Source organism: Pteronotus mesoamericanus, unplaced genomic scaffold, assembly GCF_021234165.1.
Source record: "Pteronotus mesoamericanus isolate MK-2021 breed Mesoamerican mustached bat unplaced genomic scaffold, CSHL_Meso_final contig_177, whole genome shotgun sequence".
Classification (NCBI taxonomy): domain Eukaryota; kingdom Metazoa; phylum Chordata; class Mammalia; order Chiroptera; family Mormoopidae; genus Pteronotus; species Pteronotus mesoamericanus.
Genome location: NW_026555073.1, coordinates 853,489 through 869,832, shown reverse-complemented (window position 1 = coordinate 869,832; position 16,344 = coordinate 853,489). Strand labels below are relative to the sequence as shown.

At 43.8% G+C, this 16,344-nt stretch overlaps 1 protein-coding gene across 1 annotated transcript in view; it reads left to right on the top strand.

Annotated features, from left to right (window-relative positions):
- The first annotated feature begins 298 nt into the window (after window positions 1–298).
- The window catches only part of PCDH11X (protocadherin 11 X-linked), a 376,452-nt gene continuing 360,406 nt past the window's right edge, over window positions 299–16,344 (top strand). Inside the window, exon 1 of the mRNA XM_054566617.1 lies at window positions 299–383. The gene's annotated coding sequence lies outside the window, so the exon portion shown is untranslated. The remainder of the gene's footprint in view (window positions 384–16,344) is intronic.

The window sequence follows — 16,344 nt, the reverse complement described above, 5'->3', positions numbered from 1 at the left end:
CTCTAGCCCCTCCCACTCGCCGTTGAAAAGGGCTGGCTCGGCCCGGCTCCGTGCAGTCAGCGAACTGTCAGAGCGGCAGGAGCTGTGTGTCTGAGCCGTTGAGCGTTTGAGCTACACCGAGCGGCCCGCGTGGCAGAGCGGAAAGCAGGCTGAACGGAGCGCGCTGAGTGGCGGTGCCAGCGGCGACCTCGGCAGCTCAGGCAGCCCAGGCCACCCGGGCAGCCCGAACCACCTCTGCAGCGACCTCCACACCCCCGGCTGCTCCGCGGACTGCGAGCTGTGGCGGCAAAGACCGCTACGGCAATCGCAGTCTCTGGAGCCGCAGTTTTTTCTCTTTTTTTTTTCTTCCCACCTCCTCCTTCTATAGAGGCTACAATCACAGGGTAAGTATCGGGTCGGGTGCCAGAGCCGAGTGCGGCATGTGACGTGTGAGTCCCGCACTCAGTGCTCCCCGACTTCCTGCTGCCTGGGCTTGACTGAGACCCGAGTGCTTTTAAAGACGCTTCTGCTGTTCTCCCTTCCCCCTACCCCCATCTCTTTCCCGGAGGTGTAAGAGAGAGCGCAGGTAGAGCATCTTCTGGGCGCTGTCACCGCTGGGCTTGGCTTGGTTACTTTGCGAAAACTCACTTCTATGAGAAAAGTGTCCGCGCATGAATTTCCCCGACATTGACGGTGCAGAAAGGTCTTTTCACTTGAACAGATACAGCCAGCGTCAGCGAGGCTGACAAAAACTCTTTACGTTGGCGCGGGTGCTGAGAAAAGAGCACATCCCTCCCCGGCTAGCTCGGCGGAGAGGTCCGAGGAGCGGTAATGCCCGGAGCGCAGCGCCCACCTCGGATCTCGCGCGGCGGGGCCCCGCTGTGCTCTCCTCTCTGAGGGTTGGGGTTTGGATCTTTGCCAGGGTGACTCAAACCCTCGGGGACCCGACCCTTGGCCCAGAGCGGTGAACAGCGCAGCGCGCCCGGGAGCGCGCAGGGTTCCCCTGCCATTCCGCCTGGCGCTCGCTTTCCCGCCCTACTTACCGGGCTGCGCTCAGCCAGCACCTGCTGGACGTGCATGGGCATGGTAGGTGTGTAAAATTGTGCGGATTTTTTTTTAAAGGAACTCCTTACCATCGCGTAGCGGGGGGGGGAAAGCGAAAACGGCATCCTTTTCTCATTGAGAAAAAGGAAAAAAAATACTTTTTAAGAGCGTGGGGGAATGTGAGAGGGTTTCTCTGTCTCTTTAGAAATGACTTTTCACCCCTTGCCCATAAATGTCTATCTTATCCCGTAAGTGAATGGCGTTTACTGAGACCGAATGGAAAACCAGTTCGTCTAGCCACAAAGGAATTATTTCTTTAAGCGCGTGGCCATAAAACGGCCCCTTCCCTTTTCTGTATAAGAGCGCCCTCGGAAAAGGTGACTTTTCCACAGCGCTTAGCCACGCATGGGTCTCTTTTTTTCTTCAGAGACTTTAGAGAAAAAGTCTCCCTCCGTTGGAGACCTGGCTGGCCTGTATGCGCCTTTCCGAGAGTGCAGATTGGGAACCACTTCCTTCCCTCCCCTCAGGAAGGACTTTTAGAGCTCAGCTGAAAGCGGTCCTTTGGCCTCCAAAAAGAAAGAAATCTGCGCTTCGCTGCTTTGGCCGCCTTTGCGGTTTGGGGTGCGGGGCTCCGGGCTGCGCGAGGGGACTGCGTGTGTGCGCGCGGACCCCTGCATGTCCAAGCCGGGTGCCTTTCCGTTTAAATGTGGGCTGCGGGGCTGGGAGTCAAAAGTTGCGCCACTGCGGCACACGTCCACAAAGCAAGCATATGAGGGGAAAGGGGCTAGGACAAAAGAAAGCAGAAAATTAAACACAAAGAACAAAACCAAAGCAACACCCTGTGTCGGAACGTCCCAAGATGGGATTTAAGCCTAAGAGGGGACCTGTTTCTGTACAAGGAAAAGTGTGCGGAAGAAAGTGTGTGCAATCGAGGTGGGCGGGGAAGGAGGCAGGAAACATGGGGAGGTGGTAATGGTGCCCAGGATCGGCTAGCAGGCTCTTAGCTGGTGCAGGAGCAAAGGAACAACCTGCGGAGCGTGCAGGGAACAATGCTAAACACTGAGCAGGACACCGGAGATGTCTGAGTAAAGCAATTCGGCCCTCGCCCCGGAAAGGTTAATACACGTGGGATTGAAAAAAGGTGCTTGCGGGAGCCTTGTGAACTAGGTACAGAGTAAATGGAATTCCACCCTCTTGTTTGAAATAAACTCGCACAATCACGGCCGGATTATCAGCCTCAGGACTGTCCTTTGGCATGTGCTGGCGGGGGCGGGGGGGGGCGTATTTGAAAGCAAGTCCAAGTGACGGTATTTGTACCTCTGTTCCCCTTTCTTGCCTTTGTCTGGTTCCTGGGAAGGAGCGCGGGAGGTGTTGAAGAAGGAACCGAGATGGACGCGCCGAGGTCTAAAGATACCTTTGCGCCTTTTGCTAAATTAAGACCGGCCGCGCGCAGCTCCCGCGGTCTGAGCCGGGCCACCACGGCGGTGCGCCCGCCGCCCGCCTGCCGCGCTGTGAGAGAGCGCCTCCGCCGGGGAGGCCCGAGACGCCCGATCTCCTGGCGCCCGGGCGCCGGCAGCCCCTCCTTCCGCCGATGATGTCAGCCCCTGTGAGGCCCGACGGCCTGGAGGCTGTCGGGGACGGCCTGGCCCGAGCGCGGGGCGGCCCTCCCCGCGGCGCGCGCCCTCCGCGCAGCCGCCGTTCCGGCCTTTCGGCAGCCCTTCCCGCGCTCGCACCCGGGGCCCCGCCTTCCAGCCCCTCGGGTCCCCGGAGGATGCACCGGAGGCCGCTGCGGGCCGGGCCGATGTCGAACTCGCGGATCAGACGCAGGTTTTGGGGCTTCGACCCCTTTCCTCCTTTGCCCCGCCCCGCCCTCTGGTCCTTTTAGCTTGCACCTTCACGATTCACTGTGACTCGACTTCTTTAGTGGCATTTTAGAGGGCAAGTTCGTCAGATGACATAATAGTCACCAGTGCGAAATTTCCAGTTTTCTCCCCTGCCCTGGTGAAACGGAAGGGGGACATGAAGCCTGCGACAAAGGTCCCTAGAAGCCAGAGGGTCGGCTTCCCAATGGTGCGGTGGGGGATGGGGACGCCCCAGAGCGATGGCGCAGTGTGGGGAGCCCCCATAAGTGAAAGGGGGTGCAAATTGGGAGGTGCGGACAGAAAAATCGTAGGAGCTGCTGCCGCAGGGAAGGGGCCACCGCACTGGGTACCGTAAGGCAGCGCAGTCACTGAAAGAGACGAAATGCACGAGACTGAAGCCCGCTGCGGCTTCCCTTCTAAGTCTGTTCTTTATCTTTGAAGGAACGACTTCCGCTTTCCCGAATCGGAGGCTCATCTGTCGCGCCTGATTGCGGACAAATTTTTTTTTTTTAAGCTCTGGGAGAAAGAGCACGGCGGGCGCAGTTGGAGAAGGTTGCACATGGCAAGAGGGGAGGGGAGGGGACTGAGGGAGGCGCAACTTGGCCTTGGGACTGGCTGACCTTCCGGTTGTATTTTGATTTGCAGGCAGCTGGGCGGTTTGGGGAAAACTGAACAGGAGCAAAGTATTCCTCTGATTTGTAAATCTGGGGTTTCTCTTTGATGGAAGGCTTCCCTTAGAATGAGTAAATATGTATATTTATATATATACAAAATCAACAAAGGCTGCGAACTTAAAGTTGCTATGCCTTTGAAATACTGGAATGAGGACATTCAGACCAAGTACAAACACACATGCATTTCCTAGATTGCAATCATGTGCTAAGAGTTGAAAATTTGCATCACCTGAATGAGCTTTTGGTGAACCCTCCAGGTAATGGTGGCTTTTGGCAGCTGGAAGCCCTGGCAGAAGGGATTGCAGGTTTCACGCGGTTTCTTCTCGATGTGGAAAAACTTTTATGTTTGTTTGAAGATAGAAATTCCTGAGAGCTTACAGACCACTGGTGGCAGGAAGAAATCCGGTAACTGATTTTATAAAACAAAACTCTCCTCCTCTCTGTGAGCAGCCCACAAGGGCCTTTAGCCAGGATTGACGAGCTGCTCGGGGAAGGGAAAGGAGGCACACCCTGAAGGAGAATTTATCTACACCCCACTGATGAAATACCAGTCTTTAACGGCTGCCAGCGTTTTCTAAGGGGAAGGGGTATTATTCAGGGGCTGAAATTGTGAAACCTAATTTTCTCCAAAAATCTTTCTTCACCTATTTTAAAGGTGTCCTCTATGTATTCACCAAAGAATCCTCAAACATCAGTCGGTCACGGACTGGGCCAGGAACACAGAAGGGAACGTGAACGCGTGGCGTGGGCCTCTGAGCCGGGAGACTTGGGAATTTATGACGCACTGTGATAAGGCGTTCATTGAGCATGATGTGGGAGAGGAATGAATTTGTGCTAAGAGGATGAGAGAGGTTCAGAAAGAGGGTGTGTGTCTTTGGCTTTGACAAATAGGCATCCCCAGGTGGTGCCTACCCAGGAAGCAGACCTGGAAGAGAGCCTGGCACAACTAAGGAAGGAAGGATATTTGGGGTCTGATGTCCTACTATGCCGTTTGTTTATTTTAAAGGTTTTATTTATTTTTATTGGGGAAGGGAGACATTGATAGGTTGCCTCTTGTGCGCCCCCTACTGGGGACCTGGCCTGAAACCCAGGAATGTGCCCTAACTGGGAATCGAACTAACGATCCCTCGGTTCTCAGACCGGCGCTCAATCCACTCAGCCCCACTAGCCAGGGCTTCACTATGGAGCTTAGAAGTATGTGTTTATTCGGTAGACATAGACTGCCTTTGAAGATGTTTAAAGTGTGTACGTTAAAAACAATAAAATGGGTGTGTGCCCTGCCTGCTGTGGCTCAGTGGGTTGAGTGCCGGCCTGTGAACCAAAAGGTCACTGGTTCAGTTCCCAGGCAGGGCACAGGCCTGGGTTGCAGGCCAGGTCCTCAGTTGGCGGTGCGCGAGAGGCAACATGTTGCCGTTTCTCTCCCTCTTTCTCCCTCCCTTCCTGTCCCTCTAAAAATAAATCTGAAAAAACAAAAAACAAGGATGAGAACATGAGGCAGTTGGTGGCACACAATAGAAAGGACATTTGTTGGTGTCTTCACTCCCAATCATCAAGTTGCTAATAAGTTGATACTGTACTCATTTCGCCTTCCCCACCCAGCCTTCCAAAGTCCCAGTCTTCTGCCAACGCAGGAAACGCCCTCAGCACGGCCAGCTCGCCCCACACTTGCCTGAGGCACATCACCAGCACCTTGGCCTTTTCCTCTCTCAGCCACTAGCAAAACACCTCTGTTTTGTTTCTCCCCTTCTTGTCAATCTGCCTTCCCTGCCTTACCCACCTAGTAATTTCTCTGCTCATTTCCATTGCATTTGGTCCTTCCCTGCCCTCCACCTTGGCCCCGCTTCCCCTTCAGTGACCTCGAAGCAGCTTAAAAAGAGAAAAGGGGGTGGGGGGAGGGGGAAGGAACCAAGGAACCTGGACATCAACTCAAACTCACAAATTTGCCACATTTTCCTCACCAAGGAGATTTCTTGCTGTCTGTGCGTGCCTTTTGCTGTTTTATTTCAAACAAGATTTATCGTGGAATTCCTTAGGTTTGTTAGATTTTTTTATGATGCCTGCAAATGTCTGCTTTTCTTCGGATACAACTAAGGGTTTAAATATTGCACATCGGGGAGTAAGTCCAACTTTCCTGAATTTCTCACGACACTTCCGACGCTATGTCCCCTGTTCTTCTAGCGGGTCATTCCTTATGTTTCCAGTAAAAGTTCCTTCTTTTCGTTCTCTGCTTTTTGCTTTGTGGGATTGTCACACTGGCCCACATTAAAATATTTGTATAAGGTAACGCCCTTAGACAGAGCCTCCTGCGCACAGGATTTTAAGACCTTGTCAGAGAAGGTTCGCGCCGACGTGCACAGTGACTATCTCAATGGACAAAGGCAACGGAACCCTGGTGGTGTTGCTGTTGTTTGTGTGTTTACTGCATTCTTAGAAAGTTCTATTTTTGGGTGTGGAGAGAGCGGGCAGTTCTCAGGTTGTGGAGTTGACTGAACATCACTACGGATAGGGAAGGGAAGAAAGAACTTGCCATAAAAATAGGCAGCACCTTTTATCAATGCCACATGGAAATTTTACCTTTGGGAAGAATAAAATATGTAAGTACATATAATTGGATTGCCTTTCTATTATAACATGCCCAATTATGTGTCATTATCTGAGCAGAGTTCTATTATCTGAAGAGTTTATTGACCATTCAGTATCCAGAAGGAAGAAAACTAGCTAAGATGCCTTGATGTCTCAGACCAGCTTCCAACGTTTAAATTAACCCGATCCTACTTGAAATGGCGTTATTGTCCAATAGAAGTTCATTTGGAAGGCGCTGTCCCTAAAATGTGCCCATCTTTTGTTAGGAGAAAAATCATCAAATGACCGACATGCCCTGGTCCCTCAATACCGACACGGATTGTAAAGCACAGGTTTGTCACACGGAGAAAGGTCTTTGAGGGTGAAAAGTATCTTTTGAGATTTGGTTACACCTGTGGAAAGACTGTATTCTCATTATCAAACGGTAAAAATATGAATAGTCTTTTTCAATTAGGGTGTTTCAATGAGAAGGCTGACTTGGCAGAAATCATAGATGCTGCTATTATCTAAAAATTCTCCACTGATCAGGGACTTAACACATTAAACATCAAATCACTGTAATAAAATTTGAAGCTGAGGGCGACAATGGCTATATTTGTGATGTCCAGCCCAGGTCTGAAATAGTGGGCTTTTTTTCCGCCTAATCACTTTATCGAGGCTGTGTAGGCTTGAGAAAACAAAAAGAGGAGAGAAAAAAGAAAAAAAAAATACTGGGAGAGGATTTTCCTCTCCTCAATACAACTATCTTATTAATGTGAAATATATTTCAGCATGGCAAGATGAAGCTAATTTATTGATGGATTTTAATTAAACTATATGGAAATTCATTTCATTTTTAAACCCTTAAGTGATTAGAATGCAAATTGAGATTTGCAATGCTTTTACCAGCCATGTACTGTCCTCTGAAATGAAAACAAAGTTTTCCAGCGCACTTTTTGTCTTAATTCATTCTCTTTAATATCTTTAATTTATACAGTATCCTATATCTTACATAATTTTACAAGTAAATACATTATTTTAATCTCATAAAAGACTGAGTAGAGAAAGAAGAGCGAAAGGGAAGAAGGCATGGTTATATCTATTTTTCCCCTCTCGTTTCTTTGAATGCATATTCTCAAACTTCTGAATGTAAAACCCAAAGAAGAAAAAGAAAAACAAATACTTCTTCGATTAAAAAAATAACAATCTGAGATGAGTATATTCAAGTATTTAAGTGTATCAATTAGCTGGTGTCTTGTGCCATATTGTCCTCCTAAGTAGTCTGTGCACTAACCGTGCACAAGCTGCGTGATACAATGGCAGGACTATTGAAATTTAATGCTACACATAGACGCTCATATATTTCTCCTATTTCATTTATAAGAATAATTCAACTTATGACATAATTCAACATAATGACCCTCCGTGAAGTTGAAGTTTACTTCATGTGGCAAATATTTAGTGTTACAGCCTAGTTCATTTTTCTTTCAGGACATCTGTATTTTTATATGCGATTTATTTCAAGGCATATTTGCCAAAGATTTTAAAATGTCAGATGTCCTTCTGATGTGTCATCTTTTTTGATTTAATCTTTATATATTTTTGAATCCCGACACTGCCTTCCGTGTCCACGAGTCCTTTTTCCTGTTTGCTCAGCCCCTCCGCCTCGTCAGACCCCGCCCCCACTAGCTGTCACCTGCTCCCCGTCTATGAGTCTGTCTCCGTTTTGCTTGTTAGTTTGTTCATTAGATTCCACATAGGAGTGAAATCACATGGTATTTGACATGCCTTCTTTGCGGCAACTTGTTTTTGGGAATCCATTGCATGTAAGTTTGTATCATATCAACCAAAATGACATTAGGTTCCCAACATGCAAATCATTATTTATTGTTGCTAGTTTTATAAACTCCTTTATCTAACGGTTGTTCATATGGGAAGGGAGAGCAGAAGGTTTATTAAAATTGTGTCAACACAAACTATTTTATGATTTATATTTTATTAGTATCTAGAGGGTGATATTGGGCAACTAACTTCATTTTCCTGGAGTACACTTTTCCCAAAAGTGAAGATACTGCAAATTATTTCAAGGCGCTTTCAAATAAGAAAGAATTTACGCAATGTTTCACAAAAACACAGCAGGCATATACAGCATTTTTTTCCTTTTCCTTTGGTTCTACAGGTATTACCGGTTTTGCTGCGTTAATCCATTAACCATCAATAACTAAAAGCCTATTGCTTGTCCAGCATTGTAGTACTTGAGATGTGGAGGGTAGACTGGCTTGCGAAGGGCGGCCTTTAAACCAATTTTAGGGAATACTTGCTTTGAGAAGCTTACATTCTGACTGGGCAAAAAATTATGAGCAGCAACAACAACCAAGTAATATATAGTCGCATTAAATTATATTCAACAAGTCGTCTGCCAGCTGGTATATCACACTGGACCGAGGAAGGTCCCGGCCTCCAGACTGACGTTTTTCTTTGCATTATTACCCTGGGCAACTTCCCAGTCTGAGTCAGATAGAGAAAATACTACGTGTTCCTCACTGTTTTGGATTTAGATGATTAAAAACAACCGTATTAAGCATATTATGTTATAAAAGCTGCAAAAGCAGTATTGACATGAAGGCCAAGAGAACAAACCAATATATCACAGCATTAATGAGGTGGCGGAGGCGCTGGGTGGAGGGGGCGAAGGGGGAGAAATCAGCACAACCGCGATAGCACGATCAATCAAATATAATTTGAAAAAATGACTTGAAAAGCCCATTTACTTAAGATGGCAAGAAATACACATTCCTCGAAGGATGGTTTTATTTTTTACAAATGCATATTTAACTAAAGCCTAAAATTTACATCTTCCTGAGGGCTTGATATATTTGGGGAAAGATTGAAAGTTAATTCCCTAAACTTTGGTCCGTTTGCTGTGTTATCTTCTTGCCCATCCACTTGGTTTTAATACCCAGGAGGTAAAGCAGTGTTACTATATGCTGGTTATTTTATAACGTGGTGAGATTATTTGATTATTGAGATTATTTGAGGGAGGGAGCCTTGGCTCCATTAGGATTCCAAAAGAATGCCTTCCCGTTGCATATGTAAGGCCATCGCTTACAGAAATAGCCAACAGCCAAAGCACAATTTCTAACCAATCGCCTTCGCTGCTAATGACTTCTTATTTTAAAATTCCGTTTCTAGGAAGTTATCATCTATCCCTGTGGATTGAAACTTTGATGTGCACACCAGTCATCTGGGAATCTTGTTGAAATGTAGATTGTGATGCAGAAGATTCTAGGTGGGGCCCGAAATTCAGCCTCTCAAACCAGAGTGAACCCCAGATTCCTAGTGTGGTAAATAAGCTTGAACCACATGAAATGAGCGGAAAAGTAACAGAGGCAAGAGAAAGGATTTGGTGGAGCTATTTTGCAAAGGGTGACATTTTTGAAAATTAAAATGAATTACAATTGCCCACGGATATTAAACTTGGTTTTAATGTTTGGTATAACCATCTCGTTGAAAAACTGTAGTTCAGAATAAAAAATAAGGTGCTTGTTCATTATATAGTCACATCTATTTATAAGCACTATATACGTATAATTGTACCATTTCAAAAAAGAAAACAGTTGGCCACGCAATAGCAATAGCTTACTGACATTTTACAAGCATTTTCCTGATCCAAAATTCCGAGCAATTTAACCTACTATGGATCCTTGAAAATAGTTGTTTGCGAAATACTGGAAATGATTGGCTAATTGCTCGGATTTCAGGATAAAATGACCAGCGCAATTTTATTTACCTAATTTGAATGTATTTCTTTTTTTAGTTTCTGACATGGCTCCAGGTGACACCGCCACCACCACCAATGAGAGAGACTCGGTACAGGGTGTCGTATATTTGCTTCATTTATTGTCGTCAACGTGGTCACTAGTTTCAAAGTCAGACAGGTTCGAAAGCAGCTATTGAAAGAAGTCAGGTTTTAGTCTTTAAACTGTGCTTGTCCCAAGGCAGGTGTGATTCTGGCGAGGGTGGAGCCGTCACTGAGAAAGGTGTCACTTCGGGAGGCTGGGAGTGCTGTCCTAATTGTGGCGTGAACGGACTAGGCTACAGCAGAGCCCGTTTGGTGGCAACTGGAGGAGCCCAGGAAACAAAGGAGCCAATTGGATTAAAATGTCTTTTTGTAAGTGCTAAATGAACTTGGGCGGCTGCCAGAATCGCCTTGGATTTCATTACTCTTAACATTATTTAATAATGTTAAGCATAGACTGTTCGCTTGCGCCCGAGGAGGCGGGTGTAGCAGCCAGAATGTCTTACGCCTTTGTTTTGGAGGGGGAATCGCAAAGTGTACAAAACAAGAAAAGTGGAAAAGCAAAACAACGACCCAAAAAAAAAGTGAAAACTAACAGATCTCTTCACATTTTATTTTCAAAGACTCAAGATGGAAATTCTATAGAAAGAAGAAATATCAGTTCTAGGAAAATATGCTGTTCATGCCTTAAGACAGAATGAGAAAAAAAAAATTGAGTTAATTTACTTTGGCATTAGAACTCATAAATTATATAAAATTGAATACAATGTAAAAAATTGGGCTATTTCTGCGTCATGACGACTGAAGGAAAAATGTAATTTCTTGGACTAATCTAACAAATATTAGAAATATTAAACAAGACTGTCAATTAGAGTAATCGAATTCAACTACATAACTTTGAATCACTTCTTTTTCCTGTTTTAGAGGCAATATAAATATATCTTAATAGAATGATATTTGTTAATAGTGGGACTACTAAATAGAGTAAAATATTGTTTAACTCGATATAATTTCAATCATAAGTCATATAATTTTAGTAAAGATTTTAAAGACATGGCAGTGAAGGGTGAGAACAATTAACCAGTAAATAATTCCACATAATGTACATTAAGTTTTGAACTAATTATTGCTAATAATACAATCAGAGGAGAAAATTAGTAATAGCATTAGTAAGGAACAGAGTCGGTTATATTAATTAGAAAACAGAATTAGAATTCCAAGTTCAGATTATGTTCCTAGATGAAGATTGACAATTTACGGGTCATCATTTAAAGAATAGGGAGACACTGTGAGAACAAAGTTTAATATTCCCTTAGAAAACGCTATCACACTTCATCTTATACCACACGCTAATGGCGGCAATTAAATCCCCCAAGAACGTGCTTTAGTGGTTAGTGGAAACAGCTGAGTTTTTGAAAACACAAACAATTTTAAAGCAAAGAGTTATCATGAGCCCCCATCAAATCTAATGAAATTACCTGAAATGGAACCTTTCAGTAACTATGAAAGGCACTTCTACCAGATTGAAACTGATTACATTAAGATTTAAAAATTGTTTTCATGGCATTGTAGAGTGTTGCAGGCTTGATTTCCTCTCAATCAAACAACAACGTTGTGAAACATACTTACACCATTTGGACAGGAGAGAGACAAGTTGGTTTTTTCTCTGACCTACTAAGTGTGAGGAAGCACGAGATCTTTTCTCGTACGATCCCCCCAAAAATACTCATTCCATCAGCCACTGCGTGTACTAAGATTTTAGTTCCAAATATTATTTAGAAAAAATGTAACAATGTATTTGATATTTAATCTTTGAAGAGTTTTGAATTTGTCATAGGAATTTGGTCTTAATTAGGGTAGTCTCCCCGGCCTTGGCCGTTTGAAATACAAATACACAATGATACAATAGTCACAGCGCACTAAAACAGGGATGGGCTGAAGTTGAACAAGAGCAGAGTACTCATACGGATAAATTGCCAAGGCTTTTTTAGGGGGAAAAGTGAGTATTTGGTTCTAATTTAAAATAGGCTCAGAAACCAGAGCCAAGTTCCTTTCTCTGTGAACATAAAACACGTATTTGAGAGAGTGGGTGGAAGGGACAGTATTTGGGAGAAGAAAGGAAAATTTTTTATGGCTCTGGGTTGGCTGGAATACAGGGTAGAGAGAAAGGAAAGAAGGTGTGTGGTCCCCAACTGCGAGAGCTCTGGGGTTTCTCTTTCCTCTTTCCTTTGAATTGCAGTCCAGCGCCACGCATTTCCCTGAGAATAATACTTGATAGTACTTAACCACGTGGGCTGACTAGCTTTACCCACGGGGAGCTCACACTTTGTTTTCCCTCGGAAGAATGAGATTATTAACAGGTATTACAAAAATATCTTTTGTTGTCAGAGCAGCAAACCCTGTTTAGTTTCTTTAATGAATCTCATGAGAAAATTAGTAGGCTTAAAAATATAAATGATGACACACATTCTGCCCAAGGGCTGCTGAGCGTAAAAGGCAAACGCCATCCTCATTGTGATGTTTCCTTCAAGTTTCCCCCCAAAAAGCCTGCCAGTCGTCTGTGAATGTGTGAATTTGTATGTGACGGAAGACCATGTGGAATCAACTAACACTCCCCACAACCCTGTGAGTTACGCAGGGCAGTTATTCTTCACCTGCTTTGCTTTCTTGTTTCATTTTTTATTCCAAATGAAGATGCAAACCAGTCCAGAATTAATGCAATGCTTTGCTGTAGCTCATCACACTCGTCACGAGACACCTCCAGTTCCATGTCCCGTAGCTGGGGACCCTGGTTGCAGACAACTCATCCTGACAGCTCTGCCAGGCATAATTCCTTTAATAAAGGAAGGAAAAGAGAGATTTCTTGGAGACGGGATCTAGGTTTGGGTTAACAGGTCTCTACAGAAAAATGCAAATCATGATTGTGTACGCGGATTGGACCGAAGCAGCGCTATCCTGAGCGCAGTCTTCTGATGAAAGTACTTAATTTGTGCGCTGTTAATATTTTCCTTTGTTCTCCTGATGACTTGTCTCCAAATGCAGTGAGGATATTTCAGGGAAGCGCACGTTTGTGGACCTCAGGTAACATCCTTGGATCTCTAGGTCACTCAGAATATTTTTCCATCACTGGGGAAATTGTCTTTCTGCATAACACGCACTTTTTCTGAAGTAACTTAATAAAAACGAAAGGTCACAAGAGCTAGTTAGCGACAGCCTGGAATAGAGTCTGGGTGTCTCTGGTCAGCGTGGTACCGTCACGCTTCTAGCATAGTACAAGGGCCCATGTAAACAGGATAAAACTAGATGCATGGCGGTCATTTAGCCTGAAATGTCCCAAAGTGCTACAATTAATGTACGTTACAGGTTTGGATAGTGGTGTGTACAAGGTCTGTCCAGAGGGTATCCAGCCATGCACTAGGAAAAACAGACACTTCTGGAAGGTATAAGGCACAAGAAACACTGCCCATAGGACCGTAAAGCCTCCGTCCCCTTCCAAGCAGGCTCCTCGGGACCTTACACAGCTCTCCCCGTCGCCATCCGCGGCCCCATCGTATTTTCCTGAATCTCACTGTCTGAAATCCCTTCGCTTTCAAAGGGGATTTTAGTTTTGGGAAAAGCCAGAAGTCACAAGGCGCCAAGCCTGGCCTGTAGGGGGGCTGAGTCACCTGAGGGATTGGATGTTTTGCCATAAAACTGCAGGACACGGGATGTGTGAGCAGGCACGTCGTTGTGATAAAGCTGCCAGTCACCAGGTGCCCGTAGCTGCGGCCTTCTGAATCCTCTCAATAGTTTCCACAGAGGAATGTTCAAGCTTCATGCAAAATTGAATGCAGATTCGTTGCTCTCCTCACTCAGTCATTTTGAAGGCGACGACCACACAGTACACACGCTCACTCAATGGCATCTACTATCCCCACTGACTAGTACAGTGAAGGCATCGTTCTTCACGCATGCGCATCCCAGTCCACTCTCCTTGGCTGCCGGGTTACATCGTTGTCCCACAAACCATTCTCATATTAATAAGGGGTGGACTTTTTCTGGACAGGCCTCGTATACTAAACAAAAGTGTATTAACTAGCAAAAGTGGTGGACAGATCAAAGAATTATTGACTTATGGACACGTTTTTCTGAATAAAACCAAAATTTTACAAGTCAGTATTACATATTTAAGAAATGTATCTTAAATGTTAGGTACATCTTCTACATACGATTGGAATGCTGCAATTTAAACTTCACTGAAATTTGACTACAGTTGCAACATAGATTTCTCTTGAATCTGAGAATTTTGATTTAAAGAAATACTAGAACCGTTTTATAGTCACCTCTACTTTAATAGCACGTCTCTGTTGCTTTAGGGCCCCAAAACACACTAATGTAAAGTTTTAATGTTCCATAAGCACTATGCATTATCCAGTTTATGAAACATGCTTTTCTTATTTACAGAAAAATATTTCCCCTGTTTATTTTAAAGGTGTTTTCTCTCCTGCTAAAAATGTCTAGCACATTAGGCTTTTAATAGATTAATGAAATGGAGTTGCAACCTTTTGCTTAACAAACACACCTTCAAAGGTCATTCTGTTCTTCAAAATATAAATGAACAGGTTTGCAAGGAAAGCATCTAAAAGCCAGCAACCTCAGTTGTATTTTCTCTGGTTGGATTTGTTTGAATGAAAATTTATTTGACATAACTAAGCTCATACCTTTTATTTCAACACCTGAAGAGTTTTCATTATGACCTGACAGCATTTGCCAGTTATTTGTCCATATTTTTTTCCTCTGTTTTCACCAAACCCATATATTTCTTCTGCATAGCTTACATTCTTTAAGAAATAATTTGAATGTCTTTAACTTAACTTGATTTCCAGAGAAAATGTCTAGGTATAGATTTTTTTAATAGCATGACTGTTTGGAAAGCACAGATAAATTGTGAAATGTTAAACTATATGGCAAAAAAGTAAGCATAGAAGAATCTCCTTTCAGAAGCTACTGAAGACAAACAGGTAAAGCTGCAAACAGTTAAAAGAAAGGTAGCAAAAATGGCTCATAACCTTTTCTTAGCTCTTCTTTCAGAAAAGGCTTACTTGAAAAGGCGGATTCTCAAAACTTAACACATGCACAGTAAATGACAATGGTTAAAATATGAAAGAACTGTTACCCACAATCATTACTATTTGCACGCTTGATAATCCCTACACACACGTGCTGTTTTTAGTTGGTGCAAATGAATCAAAAGTCTCCTTTGTTCCTTAGTGAGACAGGAGGGGTTCTGCTATGCTCCGTATTTGGATATTTAGCCACAGTGACAGACGTTTATTTCTGTTTACCTTTTTGAAATATCCTTTAACTGTATTAATAATGACTAGGCACGTGGATATTTTATTATTTCTTTTTAGATAAATCTATTTTTCAGCTTTATTAACTTTATTATAGACTACTAAGGTATTTTTTTTCTTCTGGACATCTTAATGGTAGGCGAAATATTCAATCTGTAAAGTCACTGTAATTAACAATTCAGTCAAAGCCTGGGAAATGAGGACACACACTCTTCACAGGTCTAGTTTAAAACTTAAGCTCTCACCTTTGATAATCGCATTTTTTTGTTAGAGTGTATAGTCCACGTAAGCAAATGAAAATCATAGATGGCTTATTACCTTATCAAACATTGCTGCATTTTTCTTTCCTTTGTATACAAATTGGACAGGTTTGACTAGAGGCACGTAGCAATTCTGATTTTTAATGGATTTGCTTGGACAATCCTAAGTTAAAATAGCAGCTTTCGGCTCTAGTTTCTGTTGAGAATCTTGATACCTAATGCTGTGAGAAATACTAGAAGGATAAAATGTCGCACATTTTAATCACTAACATTCTCTTGAACTGCAAGGGGAGACTTGAACTTACTTAGAATCCCCATTGAATCCATCAGTTGTTAAAACTGACAATTTTCTCAAATTAGCTGCTAGTTTATTTTCATGCGACCATGTCATTTTTTTAACTTTTGAGAGAATGAGAGGAATTTGGGTGAGGGTGCGGCGGGGGCGGGGGGGGGGGGGCTTTTTAAGCAACCCATTGGTTGCTTGTGGACCCAGGATCGAATCTACCACCTTGGCATGTCCGGGACGGTCTTGTCACAAACAGCTTCCCGGCCCGGGCCTAAGGAAAGCTGTGAGTCAAGAATATCAATCAAAGATTAGTCAAAAGTTAAAATATCCTCACTTGCATTTATTTTTTTAAATAAGTGATTATTATAATGCCATCATGATATAAATACAGGGCTTGATAAGGACAGAAAGGGGACCTTATGTCTCCTTTTGCCTAAGTAGACTCTCATTCCAGTAGGCAAAAATTTATGCATTTTTAAATCATAATGCTGTTTTTATTTTTATTTTTTTAGGCTTATTTACTTTTAGAGAGGGGAAAGGAGGGA